Below are 7,634 nucleotides of genomic sequence, written 5' to 3'. Positions count from 1 at the left end.
AATTTCTTTTTATTTCTGCTTTGATCCATTGGTTATTCCAGAGTGTGTGTTTTTTGTTTGTTTGTTTTGAGTGTGTTATTTCCATGTATTTGTAAATTTTTTCCTGTTGATTTCTAGGTCCATATCATTGTGGTTGGAAAGCTATGAGATATGATTTTAATCTTAAATGCATTAAGATTAGCTTTGTGGCCCAGGAATGATATACCCTGGAGAATGTTTTATGTGACCTTGAGAAGAATGTGTTTTCTGGTGTTCTTGGATGGAAAGTTCTGTATGTATCTCTTAGGTTTACTTTTCTAAAGTGTTACACAGATCAAGCTTCTCTCATTAAATTTCTGTCTGGATGATCTATCCATGTTTAAAAGTGGGGTATTGAAGTACCCTACTATTACTTTTTCTCCCTATGGTTTTGTTAATATTTGCTTTAAATATTTACATGTTCCAGTGCTGGGTGCATATATATTTATACTTGTAATACTCTCTTGATAATTTGACCCCTTTTTCACTGTATAGTAACATTCTTTGTCTCTTGTGACATATTTTGATTGAAAATATATATTATCTGAAATAAGTATAGTTACTCCTGCTCTCTTTTTATTGCTGTTTGCATGGACTATCTTTTTCCATCCTCTCACTTTAACCTACATATGTCTTTAAAGTTAAATTGAGTCTCTCTTATACAGCATATTTTAGGTTCTTTTTAAAACTTAATTCAACTACTTTGTGTCATTTAATTGGAGAATTTAGTCCATTAATGTTTAAATTAATTGTTGATAGGATTTATGATAACCCATTCATTTTTTTCTGTGTTGTTGTTGTGGTTCCATTGTAAATTTATTTTTTGATGTAGTATAAAATCTTTATCTTTTGTGTAACCACAATAGGTTTTTTCCTTTGTAGTTTCCATGAAGCTAACATAAAATATCTTGTATGTAAAATATATTTAATAACTAGTCTTTAATTTTACAAAATAACTCATTTTATATATACTTTACATATATATTTTCTCATTTTATGTAAACAATAAATTACCTCCAGAAACACATTTATGTGTATACATGCACACACATATATAGAAATATACACATATTTATATATATACATTTTATAGACACATATGTGTATTGGTATATTTTTTCTCTCATGTAAGATTTATTATTCTATTTAAGGAAATAATTTGATTTTCCTCTTCTTCAAATTTGTATCATCTGTCTAAGGAGTTCATGATAATTTTATTCATACAGGATTTTCACATGTGTGCTGTTAGATTTATTTTTATTTTATTTTATACTTTTAAAATTGCAGCCTCCCTTTTAATATACTTTGTAACTGCTTGGAATGTATATATATAAACTGTTTACTATATGCTTATGTTATAGCCTTTACAATATTTTATTGTCTTATTTCCTGTAACAATTTTCCATTGATTCTTTGCACTTACTAGGTATATATCCATATGATCTGCAAATGGAGATAATTTTAATCCTTCCTTTCCAATGGTAATCTTTTTACTAATACCTCAAACTGTTAAGTAAGTTAGGTGTTCATGTCTCCTAGTGATCTTTCTGATGATTAGAGGAAATTAATCTATTACTTCTCTATAGGTGAACTAGTGTCAGGGGTATGTGACATTTCTTTGAGTACATATGCATTAATATCTTCTTTATTTTTATAATTATTACCTGTAGCATTCTTCCATGCTACTTTGTTTGCATCTATCAAATTGATCACATACCTTTCCTAAATTTATAAACTGATTAGTTATATTTCCTAAAAACCAAAACATTAGAGTCCTGGTATAGGATTCACTTAATCTTGCTATAAAGTAGTTTCCTAAGTGAATTTGACTAAGGTATTATTTATTTTTTCTTTAAGATTTATTAAGATATAATAGACATCCAGCACTGTATAAGTTTAAGACATACAGCATAATGATTTGACTACCATACATTATGAAACAATGATCACAATCGGTGTAGTGAACATTCATCTCAGAGACACAAAATTAAATAGCAAAGAAATTTTGAGATAACTCTTAGGACGTACTCTCTTAACAACTTTCATATGTAACAGAGAGCAACTTTCACATATAACATAAAGCAGTATTAATTATATTTATTATATTGTATATTAAATCCCTAGTAGTTATTTATCTTATAACTGGAAACTTGTAGCTTGTGGCTGCCTTCATCCAATTCCCCCTGCTACCTCACCCTGACTCTGGTAACCACAAATCGGATCTCTTTTTCTGTGCGTTTTTTTTGAAGTATAATTGACCAACAACACTGGTAGTTCCAGTTGCCTGATGTAATGATTTGATATATCTATACATTTCAAAATGATCAGCACAGGAAGTCTATTTATGATATGTCCCCATACAAATTCTAGTATAGTAACTGGGGACAATCACCAGTCAGTTCTATTATAGTAAGTGACTACATATCCAAAACTGTACACCATCTCATACCGTGACTGGTTTCTTTTGCATCTGGAAGTTTGTACCTCTTGATCTCCCTCACCTATTTCTTTCCTCCTCCCACTCTCCTCTGACAACCACCTGTTTTTTCTCTGTATTTACAAATCTGTTTGGTTTTGTTGTTGCTGTTGTTATGTGTTCATTTGTTTTCATTTCAGATTACATAAATAATTGAAATGATATAGTACTTTTCTTTCTCAGTCTGACTTATTTCATTTAGCATAATACCCTCTAGGTCTATTCATGTTGTCTCAAATGGCAAGATTTCATTATTTTCTATGGCTGAGTAATATTCCACTGTGTGTGTATACAGCATGTATGTATTATATATACAGTTTATATACATTATGTATATATGGTGTATGTATACATGTGTGTGTATATATATACACACACATATATATATACCACTTCTTCTTTACACATTAATTGATTGATGGACATTTGGGTTGCTTCCATATCTTGGCTATTGTAAATAATGCTGCAGTGATTATATATATCTTTTCTAATTATTAATTATATAAATTTTTTCTTCAGATAAATACCCCAAAGTGAAATTGCTGGAACATAGGGTAGAGCTACTTTTAATTGTTTTGACAAATCCCCACACTTTTTCCATAGTGGCTGCACAAATTTACTTCCCTCCAAAGTGCACAGTGGTTACCCTTTTCCCACATCATTGTCAACATTTGGATTTCTTTTAGTTTTATTTCTTGTCTAATTGCTATGACTAGGACTTCCAATACTTGTTGATAAAAGTGGCAAGCATAGGTATCCTTCTCTTGTTCCTGATCTGAGAGAAAATGCTTTCAGCTTTTCACTGTTGAGTATAATATTAGTTGTGAATTTATCATATGTGGCCTTTATTAAGTTAATTTATGTTGCCTCTTTACCCATACTGTTGACAATTTTTATCATAAATCAGTGTTGAATTTTTTCAAAAGCTTTTTCTGCATTTATTGATTTGATCATATGATTTTTACTTTTCAGTTCATTAATAAGGTAGATCATATAAGTTTGAACATATTTGCATCTATGTTCATCAGCGATATTGGCCTGTAGTTTACTTTTATGTGATATCTTTGTCATTTTGGTATCAAGGTGATGGTGGCCTTGAGGAATGATTTCAGAAGCATTCCTTCCTCGCCAATATTTTGAAATAGCTTGAGAAGTATAGGTTTAAAATGCTCTAAATGTTTGGTAGAATTTACCTACGAAGTTGTTTGGACCTGGACTTTTGTTTGCTGGGCTTATTTAAATTATTATTACTTATTCAATTACATTACTGGTAATTGGTCTGTTCATATTTTCTACTCTTTCCTGATTCAGTCTTGGGAGATTTTATATTTATAGGACTTTGCCCATTTTTCCTAAGTTGTCCATTTTATTGGAGTATAAAATGTTCATGATAATCTCTTATAATCCTTCTTATTTCAATGGTATTATTTGAGACTTTTCCTTTTTCTTTTCCAATTTTTTGGAATTGATTCATCTCTCCTTTTTTTCTTGATGAGTCTAGTTAAAGTTTATCAATTTTATCTTTAAAAGAACCAGGTATTTGTTCGTTGATCTTTTCTATTGTTCTCTTACTCGTCCTTTCTGATCTGATCTTTATGATTTCTCTTCTTCTACTAACGTTAGGTTTTGTTTGTTCTTGTTTTCCTAGTAACTTAAGGTATAAGGTTAGGTATCACACTTCCTGAATTCAGATTATACACAATACTACAATAATAAAAGAGAATTGTATTGCCACAAAAACAGAAACATAGATGAATGGAAGAGAATGGATAGTCCAGAAGGAACCCACACAATTATGGTCAATAAATCTACTACAAAGGAGGTACAAATATACAATGGAGAAAAGACATCCTCTTCAATAAGTGGTGCTGGGAAACTGGAGACCTACAGGTAAAATAATGAGATTAGAACATTTCCTCATGCTGTACACAAAGACAAACTCAAAATGGATTAAGGACCTAAATGAAATACCCCAAAATCCAAAACTCATATAATATACTATACGTCCATCCATGTTGTTGCACATGGCTGAGTAATTTTTATATTTTATGGCTGAGTAATATCCCATTATACATATATGTGTGTGTGATATATATATACATATATATGTGTGTGTGATATATATATGTGTGTGATATATCACATCTTTTTTATCCATTCATCTGTTGATGCACATTTAGGTCTCTTCCATATCTTAGCAATTGTAAATAATGCTGCTATAAATATTGGGGTGCATGTATCTTTTCAAATTGGTGTTTTCACTTTCTCTGAGTATATACTCAGCGGTGGAATTGTTTCTTAATACAGTAGTCCTCCTTTTAGTTTTCTGATGACCTCCATAATATTTTCATAGTGGTTGTACCAATTTACAGTCCCACTAGCAATGTACTAGGGTTCCTAACATTTGTTGTCTGTAGACTTTTTTTTAATTAATTAATTTTTTGGCTGCTTTGGGTCTGCACTGTGTGCAGGCTTTCTCTAGTTGTGGCGAGTGAGGGCTACTCTTCATTGCGGTTCATGGGCTTCTCATTGCAGTGGCTTCTCTTGTTGCAGAGCACGGGCTCTAGGTGCATGGACTTCAGTAGTTGTGGCATGCAGGCTCAGTAGTTGTGGTTCATGAGCTCTAGAGAGCAGGCTCAGTAGTTGTGGCACATGGGCTTAGTTACTCCATGGCATGTGGGATCTCCCTGGACCAGAGCTCAAACCCATGTCCCCTGCATTGGCAGACACATTCTTAACCACTGCACCATCAGGGAAGCCCTAGACTTTTTGATGAGAGCCATCTTGACAGATGTGAGGTGATGTCTCATTCTGGTTTTGATTTGCATTTTAGCATTTTTTCATGTGCCTGTTGGCTATCTGTATATCTTCTGTGGAAAAATGTCTATTAAGTGTTTCTCTCCATTTTTCATCCTTTTTTGTTTGCTTTTTGATACTGAGTGGATGAGCTCTTTATATAATTAGGATATTAAGCCCTTCTCCGTCATATACTTGGCATATATTTTTCTCCCATTCTGTAGGTTTCCTTTTCATTGTGTCTAACATTTCCTTTGCTCTGCAAAAGATTTTAAATTTAATTAGCTCCCATTTGTGTATTTTTGCTTTTATGTCTTTTTCCCTTAGGAGACAGGTCCAAAAAAGAAAGTGTTCCCATTTATGCCAAAGAGTTTTCAGCCTATGTTCTCTCCTAGGAGTTTTAGGGTTTCAGGTATTCCATTTAGGTCCTTAATCCATTTTGAGTTTGTCTTTGTGTACAGTGTGAGGAAATGTTCTAATCTCATTATTTTACTTGTAACTCTCCAGTTTTCCAAACACCACTTATTGAAGAGACTGTCTTTTCTCCATTGTATATTCTTTTTTTTTAAACATCTTTATTGGAGTATAATTGCTTTACAATGGTGTGTTACTTTCTGCTTTATAACAAAGTGAATCAGTTATACATATACATATGTTCCCATATTTCTTCCCTCTTGCATCTCCCTCCCTCCCACCCTCCCTATCACACACCTCTAGGTGGTCACAAAGCACCGAGCTGATCTCCCTGTGCTATGTGGCTGCTTCCCACTATCTATCTATTTTACGTTTGGTAGTGTATATATGTCCATGCCACTCTCTCACTTTGTCACAGCTTACCCTTCCCCCTCCCCATATCCTCAAGTCCATTCTCTAGTAGGTCTGTGTCTTTATTCCCAACTTACCACTAGGTTCTTCATGACCTTTTTTTTTTCCCCTTAGATTCCATATATATGTGTTAGCATACTGTATTTGTTTTTCTCTTTCTGACTTACTTCACTGTGTATGACAGACTCTAACTCCATCTACGTCACTACAAATAACTCAATTTCGTTTCTTTTTATGGCTGAGTAATATTCCATTGTATATATGTGCCACATCTTCTTTATCCATTCCTCTGATGATGGACACTTAGGTTGCTTCCATGTCCTGGCTATTGTAAACAGAGCTGCAATGAACATTGCGGTACATGCCTCTTTTTGAATTATGGTTTTCTCAGGGTATATGCCCAATAGTGGGATTGCTGGATAGTATGGTAGTTCTATTTTTAGTTTTTTAAGGAACCTCCATACTGTTCTCCATAGTGGCTGTATCAATTTACATTCCCACCAACAGTGCAAGAGTGTTCCCTTTTCTCCACACCCTCTCCAGCATTTATTGTTTGTAGACTTTTTGATGATAGCCATTCTGACTGGTGTGAGATGATATCTCATTATAGTTTTGATTTGCATTTCTCTAATGATTAATGATGTTGAGCATTCTTTCATGTGTTTGTTGGCAATCTGTATAAAAACAAAAATAAACAAATGGGACCTAATGAAACTTAAAAGCTTTTGCACAGCAAAGGAAACCATAAACAGGGCAAAAAGACAACCCTCAGAATGGGAGAAAATATTTGCAAATGAAGCAACTGACAAAGGATTAATCTCCAAAATTTACAAGCAGCTCATGCAGCTCAATAACAAAAAATCAAACAACCCAATCCAAAAATGGGCAGAAGGGGCTTCCCTGGTGGCGCAGTCATTGAGAATCTGCCTGCCAATGCAGGGGGCACGGGTTCGAGCCCTGGTCTGGGAAGATCCCACATGCCGCGGAGCGACTAGGCCTGTGAGCCACAACTACTGAGCCTGCACGTCTGGAGCCTGTGCTCCGCAACAAGAGAGGCCGCGATAATGAGAGGCCCACGCACCGCGATGAAGAGTGGCCCCCTCTTGCCGCAACTAGAGAAAGCCCTTGCACAGAAACGAAGACCCAACACAGTCATAAATAAATAAACAAAAATTTTTTTTAAAAATGGGCAGAAGACCTAAATAGACATTTCTCCAAAGAAGATATACAGATTGCCAACAAACACATGAAAGAATGTCCATTGTATATTCTTGACTCCTTTGTAGTAGATTTATTGACCATAAGTGTGCAGGTTCCTTTCTGAGCTCTTTGTTCCATTGATTTCTGTGTCTGTTTTTGTGATTATTGTAGCTTTGTATTCAGGGAGTGTGGTATCTCCACCTTTGGTCTTTTTTCTCAGGATTGCTTAAGCAATGTGGGTATTTTGTTGTTCTCTATTACTTTTAGGATTATTTGTTCTGGTTCTGTGAAAAATGTCATGGGTATTATTTATTTATTT

The sequence above is a fragment of the Balaenoptera ricei genome, chromosome 19 (genome assembly GCF_028023285.1).
Source record: "Balaenoptera ricei isolate mBalRic1 chromosome 19, mBalRic1.hap2, whole genome shotgun sequence".
Taxonomy (NCBI): Eukaryota; Metazoa; Chordata; class Mammalia; order Artiodactyla; family Balaenopteridae; genus Balaenoptera; species Balaenoptera ricei.
This window is presented reverse-complemented; position numbering follows the sequence as displayed.